The sequence below is a fragment of the Cajanus cajan genome, chromosome 4 (genome assembly GCF_000230855.2).
Source record: "Cajanus cajan strain Asha chromosome 4, NIPB_CcT2T_4, whole genome shotgun sequence".
NCBI classification, from domain to species: Eukaryota; Viridiplantae; Streptophyta; class Magnoliopsida; order Fabales; family Fabaceae; genus Cajanus; species Cajanus cajan.
In genome coordinates, this window is record NC_138520.1 from 25,425,430 (window position 1) to 25,448,853 (window position 23,424).

Consider the following 23,424-nt stretch of genomic DNA (forward strand, 5'->3'; position numbering starts at 1 on the left):
GTACCCGCCTCTCCAGGCCCTGCCTCTTAACATGAGGTAGTTGAGTATCGCCTCTCCAGGCCCTGCCTCTTAACATTCAGCAGTTGAGTATTGCCTCTCCAGGCCCTGCCTCTTAACATTCAGCAGTTGAGTATTGCCTCTCCAGGCCCTGCCTCTTAACATTCAGCAGTTGAGTACCGCCTCTCCAGGCCCTGCCTCTTAACATTCGGCAGTTGAGTATCGCCTCTCCAGGCCCTGCCTCTTAACATTCGGCAGTGTGAGTTTACCCTCTCCAGGGTTTTGAGATGATTTTTGTCTCCACAGTCCACGATGCTGCTTCGACGGTTTTTCTGATTTTGTGCCGCTGAGGGCTGGATAACGCAGGGATCCGTCTAGGGGATGTGCAGTCATTCATAGGTTCCTGTGCCCCAACTTGCATTGCATTGTTGGTACCCATGGGGAATTTCTGACTCCTTGGGGTGTAGACACAGATGCTCTCTCTCTGAGTTGAGCGGTGCCTTATGTTTAGCTGACGTCCTTTGACGTTGTGGAGTATCCCGGTTATCTTTATTCGGGTGTCTCTCTTTGATTTTTCTGATTTTTGTAGCCTCTGTGTAGGCTATTATCCACTGAGGGTATTCTGGATGTTGATTTTGATTTTGTCTCCACAGTCCACGATGCTGCTTTGACGATTATTTTTGTGCCACTGAGGGCTGGATAACGCAGGGATCCGTCTAGGGGATGTGCAGTCATTCATAGGTTCCTGTGCCCCAACTTGCATTGCATTGTTGGTACCCATGGGGAATTTCTGACTCCTTGGGGAGTAGACACAGATGCTCTCTCTCTGAGTTGAGCGGTGCCTTATGATTGGCTGACGTCCTTTCGACGATGGTGGAGTATCCCGGTTATCCTTATTCGGGTGACTCTTTTTGTTTTTCTGGTTTTGTCGCCTCTGTGTAGGCTGTTATCCGCTGGGGGATTTTGTCATTGATTGTGATTAGCCTCTTCTGTTAGGCAGATCATCTTGACGCTTGATGTTTGGCCAAGAGCCGGATTCCACTTGGGGAATGATTATTGATCTTTTGATTTTTTTTCTTTTTGTAGGAATGCCTCTTGAGTAGGCGACTGGGGATTTGGGGATCTTATGTATCCCAGAGTATTATTTAGGAAGCCTCTACAGGCTTAGCCTCACTCAACGCCTGAGTTGGAGAGCTATCTTCCACTGAGGAAGTTTTAAGTCCTTTGACTAGATATACTGCTTGGGTGATCGTGTTTCCATTGGGAATTTTGTCGATCTTGCTTTGATAGCTCTCGCTGGGGATTTGTTCCGTGAGCTTGAGTTGGGGTTTCTCTGGGGAGTATTATTTCTGCGAGCCTCTCCAGGCTCAATTATTCTGTATGATGAATTGGTTTTTTGTTCAGCCCGAGAATGCGAGCTGAGACGTCTTTTGGAGAGTATTATTTCAGCAAGCCTCTCCAGGCTCAATTATTCTGTACGAGGCGATCGATTTTCTAAATCTTTTGCCCTTTTTTGTCGTTTTTGGCTTTTTTCTGTATTTTTTTGCCTTTTTTTGTCATTTTTTGGCTTTTTCTGTATTTTTGCCTTTTCTTGTTGATTTGCGGCTTTTTCTGTTGACCGCTGCCATACTGTCGCCACCGGCCCAAACGGGCCTCGGCGGTCGCGAAGACGGTCGAGCTCGCTTATTATTTTAGTTTTGAAAATGTATTGGATTATTAGAACGACTTGTTCTCAAACTGAGACCTTGTCGATCTTATCCAATTTATTTATTAAATGTCTCACCAATCCATATTAATCCCAAGCGGGACCCTCCATGGATTAGTGGTTTTCGCAAAAGGAGGGTTCGTGGAGTCGCCACCAATGTTTTACTCAAAACATTGGAAAAAGGGATAAGGCAATTGATTTTATAAATCAACTTTGGCCATTACAACCAGAGTTGGGTAAGGGAGTCGGTTACGCGTGGGGAAGGTGTTAGCACCCCACAGCGCCCCTTTCGGGTTCCCTATGACAGATTATTTCTAAAATAACAGTGTAAAATTACTAAATTACCCCTATTTATTCTAAGCGATTATAAATTAACTATCTACATGATGACAGTTTAAATATGCACACAGAAAGCAGTAAAAGGAAGGATTTAAGAAGAAACCTCTTGAAGCGTGCTTTTATATATTGAGTAAAACCGGGAAGCTTTTTGGCGTTCCCTCGCTCTACAAGCTCGCTCGCTCCTTCCTAAAAACTTTTAACTATGGAAATCCGGAGGATTTCCCTTCGACTAGGTTCGAATCTCCAAGCTAAGTGCTCGGAATTCCAGAACTTCGTCGGATCGACTCCCAGAGAGATTTCTAGGGCAGAACACTGCTCAAAAACCCCAGAATACTCAAGGAGGGAGTCAAAACTCAGTGAAAAAGTGTGGAATGACGTCCAAATGATGTCCTATTTATAGGGATGAGGCGCAGTACGGCCCCTGGGTTCAATACGGCCCGTATTGAGTTTTTGTACTTCAATACGGCCGTATTGAATTCAGTACGGCCGTATTGAAATACAGAAACTTCAATACGGCCGTATTGGTTTCAGTACGGCCGTATTGTAGTACAAAATGTGCAGTACGGCCGTACTGAACTCCAAGGAGGCCGTATTGAGCTCCAAACCTCCCACTTTCTTATTTTTGGCTACTCTAAGACCTCTAAACCTACAGATAGTCATCCTATGGTCTTCTGGGAGTCCTTCTGGCTGACTTTCCTTTGATCTTTGAGAGTCTTCGAGTCTTATTTCCGACCCGGACAATTTTAGGGGGCTACAGCTGCCCCCCCTTTACTTAGTCAAACGGTCTTTTGGTGTACCGGCTGACAAGTAAAGGAGTTGACCCAATTGTCCGGGTGATGTGCCATCCTTCCGACTTGTAGTGTCTTCAGGTGGGAAAATTGTTGAGTAGCCTCTCCAGGTTGGTGCATACCTCCGCGCTTCTAGTCACTTTGGTAGCGTGAGTCTTGCCCTCTCCAGGGTGAGTTTGCCCTTTCCAGGGTGAGTATTAGTCGTCGCCTCTCCAGGCTCGTGCGTGAGTCTTGCCCTCTCCAGGGTGAGTTTGCCCTCTCCGGGGTGAGTATTAATCGTCGCCTCTCCAGACTTGTGCGTGAGTCTTGCCCTCTCCAGGGTGAGTTTGCCCTCTCCAGGGTGAGTATTAGTCGTCGCCTCTCCAGACTTGTGCGTGAGTCTTGCCCTCTCCAGGGTGAGTTTGCCCTCTCCAGGGTGAGTTTGCCCTCTCCAGGGTGAGTTTGCCCTCTCCAGGGTGAGTTTGCCCTCTCCGGGGTGAGTATTAGTCGTCGCCTCTCCAGACTTGTGCGTGAGTCTTGCCCTCTCCAGGGTGAGTTTGCCCTCTCCAGGGTGAGTTTGCCCTCTCCGGGGTGAGTATTAGTCGTCGCCTCTCCAGACTTGTGCGTGAGTCTTGCCCTCTCCAGGGTGAGTTTGCCCTCTCCAGGGTCTGCCTCCGTGTTCTTGACGACATTGGCAATGTGAGTTTGCCCTCTCCAGGGATTTGAGATGATTTTTGTCTCCACAGTCCACGATGCTGCTTCGACGGTTTGATTTTGGTGCCACTGAGGGCTGGATAACGCAGGGATCCGTCTAGGGGATGTGCAGTCATTCATAGGTTCCTGTGCCCCAACTTGCATTGCATTGTTGGTACCCATTGAGGAATTTCTGTTTCCTTGGGGTGTAGACACAGATGCTCTTCTTGAATTGAGCGATGCCTTATGTTTGGCTGACGTCCTTTGACGTTGGTGGAGTATCCCGGTTATCTTTATTCGGGTATCTCTTTTGGGTTTTCTGATTTTTGTCGCCTCTGTGTAGGCTGTTATCCGCTGGGGATTCTGTCGTTGATTTTGATTAGCCTCTTCTGTTAGGCGTATCAGCTCGACGTTCAATGATTGGCTAAAAAGCCAAATTCCACTTGGGGAATTGTTATTGATTTTTTTTCTTTTTTTTGGGTTTTCTTTTTTTGAAGGAGTGCCTCTTGTGTAGGCGACTGGGGATTTGAAGTTCAGTGTTCGGCTGAGTGCCAGATTCCGCTTGGGGAATACTTATTGATATTTTTGATTTTTCTCTTTTTGCAGGGATGCCTCTGAGTAGGCGATTGGGGAATGAGGGATCTTATGTATCCCAGAGTATTATTTAGGAAGCCTCTGCAGGCTTAGCCTCACTCAACACTTGAGTTGGAGAGCTATCTTCACTGAGGAAGTGTTAAGTCCTTTGACTTGTATATACTGTTTGGATGATCGCACTTCCATTGGGGATTGCGTCGATTTTGCTTTGATAGCTCTCACTGGGGATTTTTCCGTGAGCTTGAGCTGAGGTTCCCTCTGGGGAGTATTATTTCTGCGAGCCTCTCCAGGCTCATTTATTCTGAGAGAGTATTATTTTTGCAAGCCTCTCCAGGCTTTAGTTATGATGAAAGAGTATTATTTCGGCGAGCCTCTCCAGGCTCAATTATTCTGAAGGAGTATTATTTCGGCAAGCCTCTCCAGGCTCAATTATTCTGCGGGAGTATTATTTAGGCAAGCCTCTCCAGGCTCAATTATTTTGCGGGAGTATTATTTCGGCAAGCCTCTCCAGGCTCAATTATTTTGCGGGAGTATTATTTCGGCAAGCCTCTCCAGGCTCAATTATTTTGAGAGAGTATTATTTCGGCAAGCCTCTCCAGGCTCAGTTATTTTGAGAGAGTATTATTTCGGCGAGCCTCTCCAGGCTCAATTATTCTGTATGATTTGTTGGATTTTCTGTATTTTGCCCTTTTTTCGATTTTGGCTTTTTCTGTGTTTTTGCCTTTTTTGTTGATTTTGGCTTTTTCTGTGTTTTTGCCTTTTTTGTGGAGTTCGGCTTTTTCTGTATTTTTGTTGATTTCTGTATTTTTGCCTTTTTTGTTGGTTTTGGCTTTTTCTGTATAGAAATGTCTCAGTTATTCTGAGAGAGTATTATTTCGGCGAGCCTCTCCAGGCTCAATTATTCTGAGAGAGTATTATTTCGGCGAGCCTCTCCAGGCTCAGTTATTCTGAGAGTATTCTTTCGGCAAGCCTCTCCAGGCTCAGTTATTCTGAGAGTATTCTTTCGGCAAGCCTCTCCAGGCTCAGTTATTTTGAGAGTATTCTTTCGGCAAGCCTCTCCAGGCTCAGTTATTTTGTATGACGCTGTTGATTTTCTGAATCTTTGCATTTTGTTTGCTGCTGTCATACACAAGCAATTTTTCCTATTTTTTCTAATTTATGTAGTTGCCTCATGACGAGGTCTTTGAAAATTTCTTTATGGCCAATACGGCCGCATCCATTTCAGTACGCCCATGTTGAGTTAAAATTTTGTTTATAACCCTGATTTTAGTACGGGTGTACTGAACATGGTACGGGCGCATTGTTTTTTCTGAAATTTATATTTTTTATTTTTTATTTTTATTTTTTTTTGTTTTTTCAATAAACAGAGAATAAGTGATCTTCCAGTACACCTATCATCTGTATGCATGTATGCAGTATGATGCACCTAATTCTATTTGATTCTTTTTTTTCAAAAGAATTAACCGATGCGTTTTTGTGTTTGGATTTTGCCATTCCTCCAGACGGACTGTGCTCTGCCGATTTCTGTTACCGAGGAATGATGCATATTTGATTTTGGTGTCATCAACCAAATGATTCTTCCCTTTCTTTAGAAAATGTGTCAACCCTCCTATTGACCACTATATCTCCATGTTTCCACAAGATTATTCAAAAATCGTTTGGGACAAGAGAGAAAAGAAGGAAAGGATATATTTTCAAAGGTTTGTGTTTTAGAGGGGATTATTTTATTTTTGAAAAATGGTTTTTGTAAGAATGGCTGGCCATGGTAGGCTTATGTGTTTAGGCTTGTTCGACTAAACACTTATGAGGTTAAGCACATCTTTGTTATTAATGATTGTGCTTTGACAACTTGGATAGCTTTTCTTGAGCCCCTTGTTGAATTCAATTGATGGTACCATCATGGATTTATTTTGTTTTTTCCTTTTTTTGACGGCCCTAACTTTTGCCTAAAACACCCATTTGTGATGTCTTAGCGGGTCTTTTGCTCTTATTTTGTAACCCTAACTTTTGCCTAGGTCACCCTTTTGTGGGATTCCTAGCGGGTCTTTTGCTCTTATTTTGTAACCCTAACTTTTGCCTAGGTCACCCTTTTATGGGATTCCTAGCGGGTCTTTTGCTCTTATTTTTGCGCAGTCCCCTTTTTGGGTTTCCTGCCGAGCTTATTATCTTTAGGATTTCTTTTATCCATGATGGCACTTATTGATGCCAAGAAAAGGTGCTCCAAGCTGTCATGCACATTTCCACATAAAAATGATGCGGGTTTATTGTTATCAAGATGTTTTTAACCTCATTTATGCTTATTCAAACAGGGTTAAAATAATGTGGTCTAGAATTTTATTGCAAGCGAGAAAAGAAGCAATAAGAAATAATGAAGAATGATTTTATTATAATCATAGTGGAAACATGTGCCCTATCGAGGCTCGGGGGTCGGGCTGTCCCCGAGGAGTGATCTCTAATAGTCACTGAATTTACACATCCCTATTAGAAGGAAAAGGACACTTGATGACGACAACCGGCCTTGACGCTTGTGAACCGGCCTTCCTAAAGATCTGGCTTAAAGAACGTCGAGAAGGATCTTGGTTCCTCTTCGTCCTTTGATCTTTGTTAGGGTTGTATCTTAACCCTTGTTTCCCCGGATTGTCCTTGATAATGGGTAGCTCCGGGATTCCTTGGGAGTCCTTGCCTAATTCTTGTCTTGGCAAGTATCCGTTCTTTGTGAGCATATGAGCTACCTTCTTCATTTCTCGGGGAAACGTTTCAACATTGGCAATTTCCAATGCTTGGAAGGCGGTTTCCAAAGCTTCCTCTGCTGCATCCACATAAGGTATGTTGGATGGCTTGCTGATGAGTATGTCGTCTTCAGCTTGCACGGTCACCAGTTTGTCACCCACTATGAACTTGACTTTCTGGTGGAGCGTAGAGGGTACAGCTTTCGCATCATGAATCCAAGGTCGGCCGAGGAGACAGCTGTATGCAGGAGTAATATCCATCACTTGAAATTCGACGTTGAAGATGATGGGTCCAATTTGGATTGGAAGATTGACTTCTCCCACCACTTCTCTTTTAGAACCGTCGAAAGCTCGAACGATCATGTTGCTTGGGCGCATTTGGACTCCCTTGATTGCCATCTGATGGAACGTTCTTTTTGGCATCACGTTCAAGGAAGATCCATTATCCACCAAGACCTTCGCGATGTGATACTCCTTGCACTTTACAGAGATATGCAAGGGCTTGTTATGGTGCGGTCCCTCGGTGGGGATTTCTTCATCGGTGAAAGTGAGGTGATCATTAGCCGTGATGTGGCTAACAATTCCCTCAAACTTGTCTTGGGAGATGGTATGCGACACATATGCCTCGTTCAAGACCTTCAACAGAGCTTGCCGATGCGGTTCGGAGCTTAGGATCAACGACAACAAAGTGATCTTTGCTGGTGTCTTGTGAAGTTGATCCACAATGGAGTACTCGCTTTGTTTGATGAATTTTAACAGCTCATCAGTCTCCTCCTCGGATTCTCTATCTTCCTCGGTTTTCTTTTCTTCTTTTTCTTTATTCTTGGGGGCTTTATCATGAAGATCTTCGGGAGTGTAGATCCTGCCACTCCTAGTCATGCCCCCAAGTCCAGCGATGTTGGAGATATCGCTGTCGGCAGAAGAGTGGATGTCGTATATCCACGGCACAGCCTTATTTGATTCGTAGGGAAAAGGCCTTGGAGCGATGATCCTTAATGGCGTTGGACCTTTCCCTTCGTCTGTCTTGATTACCAACAACGGAGTTGACGTGCGCTCGCTTGGCGCGGTTGTTGGCTCACACTTAATAACAAATGGCGTGCGATCCATTTTGAACATACGCATCGATTATTTCTTTCTTTTTATTAATGTTTATTAATGGATTACTAGGAGAGATGTATGAATGACTCCTAGATCTCTCCATGATCTATATGCATGATATGAGATGATGAGGTTGAATATGCATGCATAGTGTTTATTCAACTAAGCATTATCATGTTTTTAGGATGTTCCTAAGATGATGCATGATATTGCTTGGTTTGGATAAATAACCCTTTTTCTTTTTTGGGTATTTTGTTTTTTGTATTTTTTTGGGTGAAAAGGGAAACTACCTACATGAATGTGATGAAGGTAGATGTTAACACCATGCAATGGAAGATTCTTATTCCTATTTATTTTTATTTTAAAAGAATAGGAATGTTGTATGTTTAAAGAAATGCAATGTATGCTCAAACAATTTCACATAAACAATGCACAAACAATTCACTCATCCACGAACAGTCACGAGCGAATCACGAGGTAGGGGTATCCTGCAGAAAAGTGCATATTCAAGGTGGATCTAACTGTTCTCACCGGTCTGAGGCCCCCAAGGTGCCCCCATTATAGGGACCCAATTCCTCTCATCGTAGGTCGATGGAAAGCTCCAACGCACCGTCGGACTCAAGTTCATGGTTATCACCTTGAGTGATGCTTTCCGACAACGGTCTACGGGCACCTATAGACCCATTCGACAACCGGCCGTACTAACATCCACTCCCTATGGTTAATCACTCATGCCCCCGGGTATAGAGGGAACTGTTGTGTGCAAAGGTTTGTGTACAGTTTGTATTTCAAACAATTGCGGAATTTAAACATACAACAGTTATTTAAAGCCATATAATAAATCATGTTATCATACAAGCAAGGGGTAATAAAGTAATTTTAACTATTATTTGTTAAAAATAATCTGTCACTAAATGGGACTGACTCTCGAAGCTTCCCCAGTGGAGTCGCCAACTGTCGCCACCGGCCCAAACGGGCCTCGGCGGTCGCGAAGACGGTCGAGCTCGCTTATTATTTTAGTTTTGAAAATGTATTGGATTATTAGAACGACTTGTTCTCAAACTGAGACCTTGTCGATCTTATCCAATTTATTTATTAAATGTCTCACCAATCCATATTAATCCCAAGCGGGACCCTCCATGGATTAGTGGTTTTCGCAAAAGGAGGGTTCGTGGAGTCGCCACCAATGTTTTACTCAAAACATTGGAAAAAGGGATAAGGCAATTGATTTTATAAATCAACTTTGGCCATTACAACCAGAGTTGGGTAAGGGAGTCGGTTACGCGTGGGGAAGGTGTTAGCACCCCACAGCGCCCCTTTCGGGTTCCCTATGACAGATTATTTCTAAAATAACAGTGTAAAATTACTAAATTACCCCTATTTATTCTAAGCGATTATAAATTAACTATCTACATGATGACAGTTTAAATATGCACACAGAAAGCAGTAAAAGGAAGGATTTAAGAAGAAACCTCTTGAAGCGTGCTTTTATATATTGAGTAAAACCGGGAAGCTTTTTGGCGTTCCCTCGCTCTACAAGCTCGCTCGCTCCTTCCTAAAAACTTTTAACTATGGAAATCCGGAGGATTTCCCTTCGACTAGGTTCGAATCTCCAAGCTAAGTGCTCGGAATTCCAGAACTTCGTCGGATCGACTCCCAGAGAGATTTCTAGGGCAGAACACTGCTCAAAAACCCCAGAATACTCAAGGAGGGAGTCAAAACTCAGTGAAAAAGTGTGGAATGACGTCCAAATGACGTCCTATTTATAGGGATGAGGCGCAGTACGGCCCCTGGGTTCAATACGGCCCGTATTGAGTTTTTGTACTTCAATACGGCCGTATTGAATTCAGTACGGCCGTATTGAAATACAGAAACTTCAATACGGCCGTATTGGTTTCAGTACGGCCGTATTGTAGTACAAAATGTGCAGTACGGCCGTACTGAACTCCAAGGAGGCCGTATTGAGCTCCAAACCTCCCACTTTCTTATTTTTGGCTACTCTAAGACCTCTAAACCTACAGATAGTCATCCTATGGTCTTCTGGGAGTCCTTCTGGCTGACTTTCCTTTGATCTTTGAGAGTCTTCGAGTCTTATTTCCGACCCGGACAATTTTAGGGGTCTACACATACACAAGCAATTTTTCCTATTTTCTATTTTATGCAATTGCCTCATGATAAGGTCTTTGAATGTGCAACTAATGTGTGTGATGCACAAATGCAAGTTTTATTATTTAATGTTTTTTAAAAAAATGAATGGCTCTCCCTATCCTCCTTTTCTTGGAGGAATTTCTGTCATCGACGTGAGGGAATATTTTTGTGAGCCTTTTATGCAGGAGATTATGGATTTTATAGGAACCCCTCCAATTTTCTTTATTGACCGATTATTAAGAGAGTTTCGTACAATTTTTGAAACATCAATTTAGAGGCATAATCACATGGTCAAGAGAGAAAAGAAACAAATGGATATTTTATTTGATATTCAAAAATGTTTTTACAGAAAGATTTGCAAGGGGAATTTCTGAAGAATGGCTGGCCAAGGTGGGCTATTTATACATTTGGCTTAAATAATCATATCTGTAATTGTCGCTCTTCCCGTTCCCCTAGCTGCTTCGGGTGAGATGCCTGAGCCAGGAGTGTAGATGCTGCAAGACGCTTGCTTCTAGAAGATTATCACTTGAACCGCCTTTCGGTTTTCGATTCAAGTGATCGTTGCTTGCTTTGTTTTTACATCTTATTCTTTTGCCCCTAACTTTTGCCTAGGACGTATCCTAGCGGGGATAATTTTGCCTTTGTTTTGCCTAGTACCCTTGTACTGGCGGGCTTTTCGTTTTGCCCTAACTTTTGCCTAGGATGCCCTTTTTGGGTTTTCATCCTAGCGGGCTTGTGCAAGCAACGTCTTCAAGCATAATACTTCTTTACCACGTCAGCGTTGACTGGGTATCGAAGTTCTTCTCCGTCCATGTTCGTGAGGATCAGTGCTCCTCCGGAGAAGGATCGCTTCACCACGTATGGTCCTTCGTAATTTGGGGCCCACTTTCCGATTTTGTCCTTTTGAGCTGGTAGCAATTTCTTCATCACCAGCTCTCCCTCATGGTAGATTCGAGGGTGGACTTTCTTGTCAAAAGCCTTTTTGATCTTCCTTTGGTAGGCTTGACCATGACATATGGCGTTCAGTCGTTTTTCTTCGATAAGGTTCAATTGGTCGTATCGGCTTTGAACCCATTCTGCCTCGGAAAGTTTTGCTTCCATGATTACTCTCAGAGAAGGTATCTCGACTTCAACAGGCAGAACTGCCTCCATTCCATAAACAAGGGAAAATGGAGTAGCTCCTGTGGATGTGCGCACTGAAGTCCTGTATCCATGGAGAGCGAAGGGTAACATCTCATGCCAGTCTTTGAATGAGACAACCATCTTCTGTACTATTTTCTTGATATTCTTATTGGCTGCCTCGACTGCCCCATTCATCTTTGGTCGATATGGGGAAGAGTTGTGGTGTTGGATCTTGAACTCTTGGCACAGTTCTTCCACCATCTTGTTATTTAGATTGGATCCATTATCAGTGATGATCTTATCGGGAATACCGTATCTGCATATAATGTTTTTTCTGATGAAGGATGTTACCACCTTTCGGGTCACATGAGCATACGATGCCGCTTCTACCCATTTGGTGAAATAATCAATGGCCACCAGGATGAATCTATGTCCATTGGATGCCTTTGGTTCGATGGGTCCAATAACATCCATGCCCCACATTGCAAATGGCCAAGGTGAAGCCAATACATTGAGTGGCGTTGGTGGGACATGAATATTGTCGGCATATGCTTGACATTTGTGGCATTTTCGAACGTATTGGTAACAATCCCTTTCCATGGTCGACCAATAGTACCCTGCCCTAAGGATTTTCTTAGTCATTGCAGGTCCGGGAATGTGGGTACCGAAAACCCCCTCATGTATTTCTTTGATCACATTTTGAGCTTCGACTTGGTCTACACACCTCAACAAAACCGAGTCATAATTCTTTTTGTAGAGGGTTTCTCCTATCAGCAGAAATCCCATGGCCCTTCTTCGGATATGCTTTTTGTCGTTATCGTTGGCCATATCAGGATATTCCCCTTTTTTCAGATATTGTTTGATATCGTGGAACCATGGACAATCGTCGATAACTTCATCTATCAGAAGGCAGAACGCTTGCTTATCATGCCGTCGGATATTAATGATGGGCATTTCATGCTCTTTATCCAAGGCGAACATCGACGAGAGTGTAGCAAGAGCGTCGGCAAACTGATTTTCCTCCCTTGGAATATACTCAAAGACGACACTTTGAAAAAGATGTGTCAAGTCTTTGATATGCTCAACATATGGTATTAGTTTAGGATTTCGGACTTCCCAGTCACCTCGTAGCTGATGAATGACTAAAGCCGAATCTCCAAACACTTTGAGCTTTAGGATACCATTGTTGATAGCTGCTTGGATTCCTAGCGCGCAAGCTTCGTATTCGGCCATGTTGTTTGTACAGTCGAAATTGAGTCTTGCTGTTAGGGGAATATGCTTTCCTTGTGGGGAGATTAACACTGTTCCAATCCCCTGTCCAAGCATGTTGGAGGCTCCATCAAAATACATGGTCCACGCATCATCTTTGCGCTCTTCATGTTGTAAGTTCATGATATCCTCATCGGGGAAATCATCCTGAAGGGATTGATAGTCATTGGTCGGCCCGTGTGCTAGGTAATCAGCTAGGGTACTGCCCCTGATGGCCTTTTGGGTGACATGTATGATGTCAAATTCTGATAATTGCACTTGCCATCGGGCAATCTTCCCAGTGATTATGGGTTTGTCGAACACATACTTAATTGGGTCCATTTTGGAAACCAACCAAGTAGTATGCCTAATCATATACTGCCTGAGCCTTTGTGTTGCCCATGCTAACGCGCAGCACGTCTTTTCTAGCGGCGTGTAGCGGGTTTCATAATCAAGAAACTTTTTGCTCAGGTAGTAGATGGCTTGTTCTTTCTTCCTTGTTTCATCTTGTTGTCCTAGCACAGCTCCCATGGACTCATCAAGTACCGTTAAATAGAGGATTAATGGTCTTCCCTCGACAGGTGGCACCAACACTGGTGGATTGGCCAAGCACTGTTTGATCTTATTGAAAGCTTGTTGACAATTCTCATCCCAAGTTTCGGAATGATTCTTGCGCAACAGCTTGAATATCGGTTTGCACGTGTCAGTCAATTGTGCGATGAACCTCGCGACGTAGTTCACCCTGCCGAGGAATCCTCTTATTTCTTTCTCAGTTCTAGGAGGAGGCATTTCCATTATTGCCTTTACTTTATCGGGGTCCACCTCTATGCCTTTTTCACTGACGATGAACCCGAGAAGCTTACCCGACCGAACTCCGAAAGTACACTTAGCCGGGTTTAGCTTAAGCTGATACTTACGAAGCCGATTGAATAATTTTCTCAAATATTGGATGTGGTCCATCTCGTCCTTCGACTTTGCGATCATGTCATCCACATATACTTCAATTTCTTTGTGGATCATATCGTGGAATAGCGTCACCATCGCTCGTTGGTAGGTGGCACCCGCATTTTTAAGTCCAAAAGGCATCACCCTGTAGCAGAAAGTGCCCCAGGGTGTAATGAAAGAAGTTTTTTCGCGGTCTTCTATATTCATCTTTATTTGATTATACCCCGAGTATCCATCCATAAAGGAATAGAGTGTGTTTGTGGCAGTGTGATCCACAAGTGTATCGATGTGGGGCAAGGGAAAATCGTCCTTTGGACTGGCACGATTCAAATCCCTATAATCAACACACACTCTAACCTTCCCATTCTTTTTGATGACTGGCACAATGTTAGCCAGCCATTCGGGATACTGGGATACAACCAAGAATCCCGCGTCTAATTGTTTTTCTACCTCCTCCTTAATCTTTAAGGACCATTCGGGCTTGATTCGTCGAAGCTTTTGCTTAATGGGTCGAAACCCCTCTTTTAATGGCAACTTGTGTTCGACGATGTTGGAGTCCAAACCGGGCATATCATGGTACGACCATGCAAATACGTCTTTGTATTCCCTCAACAATTGAATCAATTGCGTTTTTATTTCATCACTGATATGGGTCCCAATATTGACTTCTTGTAACTCTTGACCCTGCCCCAAATTCACGGTCTCCAATTTCTCTTGATATGGCTGGAGTAGACGAGCTTCTTGATCTAGCAGTCTTTGCAGATCCGGAGAGATAGTCTCCTCATCACTGTCCGACTCAACCCATTCATCCTTGGCTTTCGGATCCCGATCAGAGCGAACAATCACAGACATAATTATTTACTGGTTCTGTTTAGGTTTAGAATTATTAATATTGATGAGAGAGAGAGAATAGAACAAAATGAGAGAATAATGTATGAAAAATGCCTCTTTATTGATATATGTATGTAAAACTGTACAAAACCCTTATTTACATGAAAAGGTCCTCATGATCTCGGGTACTGATCATGAGTCCCTAAAAGAAAAATGTGGAGGGGCCCTATCATGGCTTGCCCTTCTCTCTACTCCTGTTTTGGCAGAGGGTTCTTGCTCACGTCGGGCGCTGTCGAATCGAAAGTGACCCAACCAGCGTCAATAAGGCTTTGGACCTTGTGCTTGAGAGCTAGGCAGTTCTCCGTTGAATGCCCCGGCGCTCCCGAATGGTATAGACATTTGTCTTGTGGTTTGTACCAATCGGGGTAAGGTGGGTCGATCTTTCTCGGTGGAACATAAGCTAGAAGTTGGGCTTCTACTAGCTTCGGCAGGAGATCGCTATAAGTGGTCGGAAGTTTGTCAAACTTCTTCACAGAGTTGTATTGCGATTTGCCTGACTTCGAAGTGGAAGAAGATGGAGAAATGGTTACAGCGTTGACTCCTCCTTCTTTCTTCTTCCCGAAGGCCTTCTTAGCTTCATATGGTTGGGAAGGTTTAGCCAGCTTCCCACTTTTGAGTCCTTGTTCCACCCTTTCTCCAATGGTGATGATGTCCGAGAAGAGTGTTGTCGTGTTCCCTATCATCTTGTCATAATAGGGACCAGTCAACGAATTGATGAATAAGGACACTGTCTCCTTATCCGACAACGGGGGCTCTATCTGTGCCGCCAACTCCCTCCAACGTTGGGCGTACGCCTTGAAGGATTCATCATTCTTTTTACTCAAGGCTTGAAGATCTGACCTATCGGGTGTTAGGTCGATGTTGTATTTGTAGCGCTTGAGAAAGGCGTCGGCCAACTGCCTCCATGTATGTACTAGATTTCCATCTAGCTGCATATACCAGTTGAGCGCGGTATCAGCCAAGCTCTCTTGGAAGCAGCGGATCAAGAGCTTTTCGTTTGTGGCATATGCAGCCATCTTTCGGCAGTACATGGTGAGATGACTCTTAGGGCAAGTCGATCCCACATATTTTGGGAAATCCGGCACTTTAAATTTAGGAGGGAATTGGATGTCCCTCACTAAACACATGTCGGCGGCATCTTTGATGTCAAAATCATGCCCCTCCATAGCCCTCAACCGATCCTCTAGGGCGTGGAATTGTTCCTTTGAAACCTCGGGCTCTTTGATTACAATTCCAGCCCCTATAGGTATAGCGTGTGGAGGCTCTTCCTCGTGTTCTTCTTCCTCTCCATGATGGGACTCATGGTCATTGTGGTGTGATCCATGCACATTGTGGTGACGCATGAGCTCCATCATTTGCGCCATCTGTTCTTTGAGCTGAGAGAGCTCGGTTGTGAGCTTCTTATTTTGCTCTTCCAGCGCTTCCATTTTCTTGATTTTCTGCGCGCGCGTGAGGACAGAGAGATGACCAGCCACTTTCTAAAATGAATGTTTATTCTAATTAGCTTATTTATGATATGAATACACTCTTGATGTGAGCTTGATAATCTTTCATCTTTAAGGCGCTGCCTTTTTAAGATGAAAGTTTTATCACCCTCCCTAGCCTATGACCTCTCCACAACGGAGAATCTCAATAGTCACGGGTCTCTTTCACTCACATCGAGAGGGTATTAGTGAACTTATAAATGATGATGAGGATGCATGAGGTATTATTAATAATGATGCCTATGCTCCTTACTTTTATTATATTTTCACACATTGGTTTTTCCTCTCATGTCATGACATTTTCATGCATGGGGATTTATTCTTTGACCTTATCACGAGGTTATTTATTAATGCACAAACAATTGCACATAAGCATTTACACAAACAATTCACTCATCCACGAACAGTCACGAGCGAATCACGAGGTAGGGGTATCCTGCAGAAAAGTGCATATTCAAGGTGGTTCTAACTGTTCTCACCGGTCTGAGGCCCCCAAGGTGCCCCCATTATAGGGACCCAATTCCTCTCGTCGTAAGTCGATGGAAAGCTCCAACGCACTGTCGGACTCGAGTTCATGGTTATCACCTTGAGTGATGCTTTCCAACAACGGTCTACGGGCACCTATAGACCCATTCGACAACCGGCCGTACTAACATCCACTCCCTATGGCTTACCACTCATGCCCCCGGGTATAGAGGGAACTGTTGTGTGCAAAGGTTTGTGTGCAATTTTTATTTCAAACATTTGCGAAAATTTAAACATACAACAGTTATTAAAGCCAAATAGATAAACATGTTATCATACAAGCAAGGGGTAATAAAGTAATTTTAACTATTATTTGTTAAAAATAATCTGTCACTAAATGGGACTGACTCTCGAGGCTTCCCCAGTGGAGTCGCCATCTGTCGCCACCGGCCCGAAACGGGCTTTCGGCATTCGCGAAGGATGGTTGGACTCTTTTATTTGTTTAAAAATATGGATTGCTAGAATGACTTATTCTCAAACTGAGACCTCGTCAAACAAGCAATTTTATTAAAAGGCTCACCAATCCATGTTAATCCCAAGCGGGACCCTCCATGGATTAGCGGTTTTCATAAAAAGGAAGGGTTCATGGAGTCGCCACCAATGTTTTACTCAAAACATTGGAAAAAGAAGTTTAAGGCAATCGATTCAAAAATCGACTTCGGCCATTACAACCAGAGTCGGGTAAGGGAGTCGGTTACGCGTGGGGAAGGTGTTAGCACCCCACAGCGCCCCTTTCGGGTTCCCTATGACAGATTATTTAAAAATAATAGTGCGAAATTACTAAATTACCCCTATTTATTCTAAGCAATTATAAATTAACTATCTACATGATGACAGTTTAAATATGTACACACAGAAAGCGGTAAAAGAAGGGACTTTAAAGAGATAAACCTTTGAAGCGTGCTTTCTTATATATCTTGACAGAAATTGGGAAGCGTTTTGGCGTTCCCTCCCTCTACAAGACCGCTCGCTCCCTCCTATAAAATTTTAACTATGGAAATCCGGAGGATTTCCCTTCGACTAGGTTCGAGACTCAAGCAAATGGCTCGTGACTCAAGAACTTCGTCGGATCAACTCTCCGAGTGATTTCTAGGCAGAGCACTGCTCAAAAAAACCCAGAATACTCAAGAAGAGGGTTAAAACTCAGTGAAAAAGTGTCAAATGACGTCCCATTGACGTCATATTTATAGGGATGAGGCTCAATACGGTTTATGAGGGTCAATACGGTCCGTATTGAAGTTTTGAACTACAATACGGCCGTATTGAATTCAATACGGCCGTATTGAAGTTCAAAAACCTCAATACGGCCGTATTGAAGTTCAGTGCAGCCGTATTGAGTTCAAAAACCTCAATACGGCCGTATTGAAGTTCAGTGCAGCCGTATTGAGTTCAATGCAGCCGTATTGAAGCTCAGAAACTTCAATACGGCCGTATTGAACTTCTGGGAGGCCGTATTGGGCTTCATTCCCTCCACTTTCTTATTTTTTGCTACTCTAAGACCTCTAAACCTACAGATTGTCATCCTAGGGTCTTCCAGGGTCTTCCAGGAGTCCTTCCGGGTGACTTTCCTTTGATCTTCGAGAGTGAGAAGAGAACTCTCAAATACTTAAAAGGTACAACCAAGGTAGGTTTGTGGTATCCAAAGGGAGTCTCACTAAGTCTGATAGGCTACTCAGATTCAGACTATGCTGGGTGTAGACTAGATAAGAAGAGCACAAGTGGAACTTGTCACTTACTAGGTAGTGGACTTGTTTCATGGCATAGCAAAAAGCAAGCTTGTGTTGCTTTGAGTACAGCTGAGGCTGAGTATATTGCTGCTGGAAGTTGTTGTGCTCAAATTCTTTGGATGAAACAACAATTAAGAGATTATGGAGTTGAGTTGAACAAAATTCCTTTAAGGTGTGACAATACAAGTGCAATAAATTTGACCAAGAATCCAATTTTGCACTCTAGAACAAAACATATTGAGATAAGACACCACTTTTTGAGAGATCATGTTCAAAGGAATGATTGTGTTGTAGAGTTTGTGGAAACTAGCAAACAACTAGCTGATATTTTTACAAAACCTCTACCCAGGGAAAGATTCAACCAATTAAGAATTGAATTAGGGATAATCAATGAATCATGTTTGAATTGATTAGGCTTTGAGAGTGAAAGTTAGAGATGTTTAGTATTTAAGTGGAAAATTAGACTTGGTGTAATTTGAAGTGTTAAAATTTCTGAGAAACAAAATTTCTCTGGAATAATCGATTATCTTAAAATATAATCGATTATCTTAAGTAAACCCATGTAAATAATCGATTATTTGGGTAATAATCGATTATCTGTGTAGACCCCTAAAATTTTCCGGGTCGGAAATAAGGCTGGAAGACTCTCGAAGACCAAAGGAAAGTCAGCCGGAAGGACTCCCAGAAGACCATAAGATGACTATCTGTAGGTTTAGAGGTCTTAGAATAGCTAAAATAAGAAAAGTGGGAGGAATGAAGCCCAATACGGCCTCCCAGAGGTTCAGTACGGTCGTATTGAACATTTTGAACTTCAATACGGCCGCACTGAACTCAATACGGCCGTATTGAAGTTTCTAAACTTCAATACGGCTGCATTGAATTCAATACGGCTGCACTGAACTTTAATACGGCTGCATTGAATTCAATACGGCTGCACTGAACTTCAATACGGCTGCACTGAACTTCAATGCGGCCGTATTGAGGTTTTTTGAACTTCAATACGGCCGTATTGAATTCAATACGGCCGTATTGTAGTTCAAAATTTCAATGTTGACCGTATTGACCCCCAGAGACCGTATTGAGCCTTTTCCCTATAAATATGACGTCAATGGGACGTCATTTCACACTTTTGGACTGAGTTTTAACCCTCTTCTTGAGTATTCTGGGTTTTTTTGAGCAGTGCTCTGCCTAGAAATCACTCGGAGAGTTGATCCGACGAAGTTTTTGAGTTTTGAGCATTTTGCTTGAGTCTCAAACTAAGTCGAAGGGAAATCCATCGGATTTCCAAGTCAAAAATTATTTTTTAGGAGGGAGCGAGCGGTCTTGTAGAGGGAGGGAACGCCAAAACGCTTCCCAATTTCTGTCAAGATATATAAGAAAGCACGCTTCAAAGGTTTATATCTTTAAAGTCCCTTCTTTTACCGCTTTCTGTGTGTACATATTTAAACTGTCATCATGTAGATAGTTAATTTATAATTGCTTAGAATAAATAGGGGTAATTTAGTAATTTTGCACTATTATTTTTAAATAATCTGTCATAGGGAACCCGAAAGGGGCGCTCTGGGGTGCTAACACCTTCCCCACGCGTAACCGACTCCCTTACCCGACTCTGGTTGTAATGGCCGAAGTCGATTTTTGAATCGATTGCCTTAAACCTTTTTTTCCAATGTTTTGAGTAAAACATTGGTGGCGACTCCATGAACCCTTCCTTTTTATGAAAACCGCTAATCCATGGAGGGTCCCGCTTGGGATTAACATGGATTGGTGAGCCTTTTAATAAAATTGCTCGTTTGACGAGGTCTCAGTTTGAGAATAAGTCATTCTAGCAATCCATATTTTTAAACAAATAAAAGAGTCCAACCATCCTTCGCGAGTGCCGAAAGCCCGTTTCGGGCCGGGTGGCGACAGATGGCGACTCCACTGGGGAAGCTTCGAGAGTCAGTCCCATTTAGTGACAGATTATTTTTAACAAATAATAGTTAAAATTACTTTATTACCCCTTGCTTGTATGATAACACGTTTTACCTATTTGGCTTTTAATAATTGTTGTATGTTTAAATTCTCGCAATTGTTTGAAATAAAAACTGCACACAAACCTTTGCACACAACAGTTCCCTCTATACCCGGGGGCATGAGTGGTAAGCCATAGGGAGTGGATGTTAGTACGGCCGGTTGTCGAATGGGTCTATAGGTGCCCGTAGACCGTTGTGGGAAAGCATCACTCAAGGTGATAACCATGAACTCGAGTCCGACAGTGCGTTGGAGCTTTCCATCGACTTACGACGAGAGGAATTGGGTCCCTATAATGGGGGCACCTTGGGGGCCTCAGACCGGTGAGAACAGTTAGAACCACCTTGAATATGCACTTTTCTGCAGGATACCCCTACCTCGTGATTCGCTCGTGACTGTTCGTGGATGAGTGAATTGTTTGTGCATTTTTATGTGACATTGTATGAGCATACATTGCACCTTTTAAACATACAACATTCCTTTTTAAATAAAAAGAATAAATAGAAATAAAGATCTTCTAGTACATGGTGTTAACATCTACCTTCATTGCATTCATATAGGTAGTTTCCCTTTTCACCCAAAAAATACAAAAAGATACAAAATATCCAAAAAATATATATGCATTTATCCAAACCAAGCAATATCATGCATCATCTTAGGAAAATCCCAAAACATGATAATGCTTAGTTGAATAAACACTATGCATGCATATTCATCTCCATCATCTCATATCATGCATTGTATTGTAGAATATGGAGAGGTCTAAGGAGATGCATGGGCAATTGAAGAAAGTAGACTTCTTGTTATACCGTGCTGAGAGGTTGGATCACCTCTGTACTTTGATGCCAAGAGAGGCTCGCGTCAAGTTTGAGAAATCATATGGACGAGTCCTCGACTTGATGAAGATCTGTGTGGATCCAGCATTTCTGAGAGCACTGGTTCACTTCTGGAGTCTCGATTTGCACTGCTTCGAGTTCCCCCAGTTTGGTCTAGTTCCTACTCTCGAGGAGTACGAGCTCATGCTACGATGGCCCAAATCAGCCGGGGTCTATATCTTTCATGACAACCATGTGGCCGTGGAGAGAGTTGCCACTCAGGTCAAATTACCATCACGATCAGCTGCCTTAGTGGGGAACGGCAGTATTAAAGGTTGGAAGCTTGCTATGATTGAGGACCACCTTTCTTCCTTGGCTGGTGAGGGAGATTGGTTAGCTTTCAACAAGACTCTAGCGTTAGCTGTGTTTGGGATGATCCTATTCCCCTTTCACGCTAACACAGTGGACCATGCTGCGATGGACGCTTTCTTCGCTTGGGACGTACACATGAAGAGTCCCGTGCCTGCTATTCTTGCCGACACCTTGCTCTCTGTTCATCAGTCTAAACAGAAGCAAGGAAAAATCATCCGATGCTGCACCTCCTTGCTGTATGTATGGAGCATCACTCATTTCTATGCCTCTAGTCATATGGGGACCTTGCCCGACCCTTTGAGGAGTTTTTCGAAAATTCCCTTATGTCGCCGATATGCTTCCGAGTGGAAGGAAGAGATGGAACAGTGGAGTGTTGAGCACTTCACATGGGTTTGCCCTTGGTTCCGTCCAAGCAATGTATTGATGAGATGCGGCAATTACCCGAGCGTACCACTGATGGGCCTCAGAGGTTGCATAGCCTATTCACCTAAATTGGCTATGAGGCAACTAATGAGGACTCAAATTGTTCCTACCAAAGAAGAGCTTGGGGGGTTGTGTTTCTCCTTTGATTCCGAGCATCAGAGGGATATGCACGCTGTCATTAGAGCGTGGGAGAGACCAATCTATGAGGGAGATCGAGAGCTTGGAAAGCCTCGGGTATCAGTCTCCACCGACTATGAGATTTGGAGGAGAGAGAGGGGGGTGTCCCAACCATCTACCTCTTGTGCAACTGCAACTACAAGGAGGTTAATGCAAGAACAAGTCGACGCCTTGACCAAGAAACTGGAAATCATGGGAGCTCAGATGAGAGTTCTTGAAGAGAAGAATGAAGAATCCAGTTTCACCATTGATGGTCTACAAAGGCAATGCAAGAAGAAAGACCATGAGATAGAGCGGCTCAAGGATGAGTGTGCTAACCTCAATGAGGAGGCTATTCGGGCATCCAAAATGCCAAAGGTTGAACCGAGTAGTCAACTCCAAGATGTCAACGCAAAGATAGCACACCTTGAGGCTGAGTATTCAAAGCAGGCACAGTTGATCAAGGATATGCAAGACGATCTACTTTTGACTCGATCCGATGCGCAACAATGGCGGGAAGTTGTTCAACGACAAGCCGCAAACCTTTCCGACTTCCGCAAAAAGGAAAGGGAAGGATTGGCACAAATGGCCAAACTCCAAGAGGAGAAAGATCGGGCTGAGGATGAGCTTAATGAGCTGCAGGCCATGATCAACTATCATATACAAAAAGCGAAAAATGCTCAGAAAATCAGTGATGATATGAGCCAAGCGGTCCATACTCAGATTGAAGCAATGGGCCATCATGTGGAGGAAGCCGAAGATGAATGGCAAAGACATATGAACCCGCCTGTGGGTTTTTACCGGCTCTTCTCTTTTTGTAAAAAGCTGCTTCAAAGCATTGTATAAAAGTTGTACACTTTCTTCAATTAATAAAAATTGTATTTTTGAGATTTATTGCCTTTGCATCTCATTAGTCATTCATTTGCATTTATCTCTCCCGGTAATTTAATAATAAATATTAATAAAAAGAAAGAATTAATCGATGCGCATGTTCAGAATGGATCGCACGCCATTGGTAATTAAATGCAAACCAACAACTGCACCAAGCAAGCACACGGCAACTCCGTTGTTGGTAATCAAGACAGACAAAGGGAAAGGTCCGACACCGTTAAGGATCATCGCTCCAAGGCCTTTCCCCTACGAATCAAATAAGGCTGTGCCATGGATATACGACGTCCATTCTTCTGCCGACAGCGATATCTCCAACATCGCTGGACTTGGGGGCATGACTAGGAGTGGAAGGATCTACACTCCCAAAGATCTGCACGACAAAGCTCCCAAGAATAAAGGAAAAGAAAAGGAGAAAACCGAGGAAGATAGAGAATCCGAGGAGGAGACTGATGAGCTGTTAAAATTCATCAAACAAAGCGAGTACTCCATTGTGGATCAACTTCACAAGACACCAGCAAAGATCACTTTGTTGTCGTTGATCCTAAGCTCTGAACCGCATCGGCAAGCTCTGTTGAAAGTCTTGAACGAGGCGTATGTGTCGCATACTATCTCCCAAGACAAATTTGAGGGGATTGTTAGTCACATCACGGCTAACGATCACCTCTCTTTCACCGATGAAGAGATCCCCGCTGAGGGACCGAACCACAACAAGCCCTTGCACATCTCTGTAAAGTGCAAGGAGTAT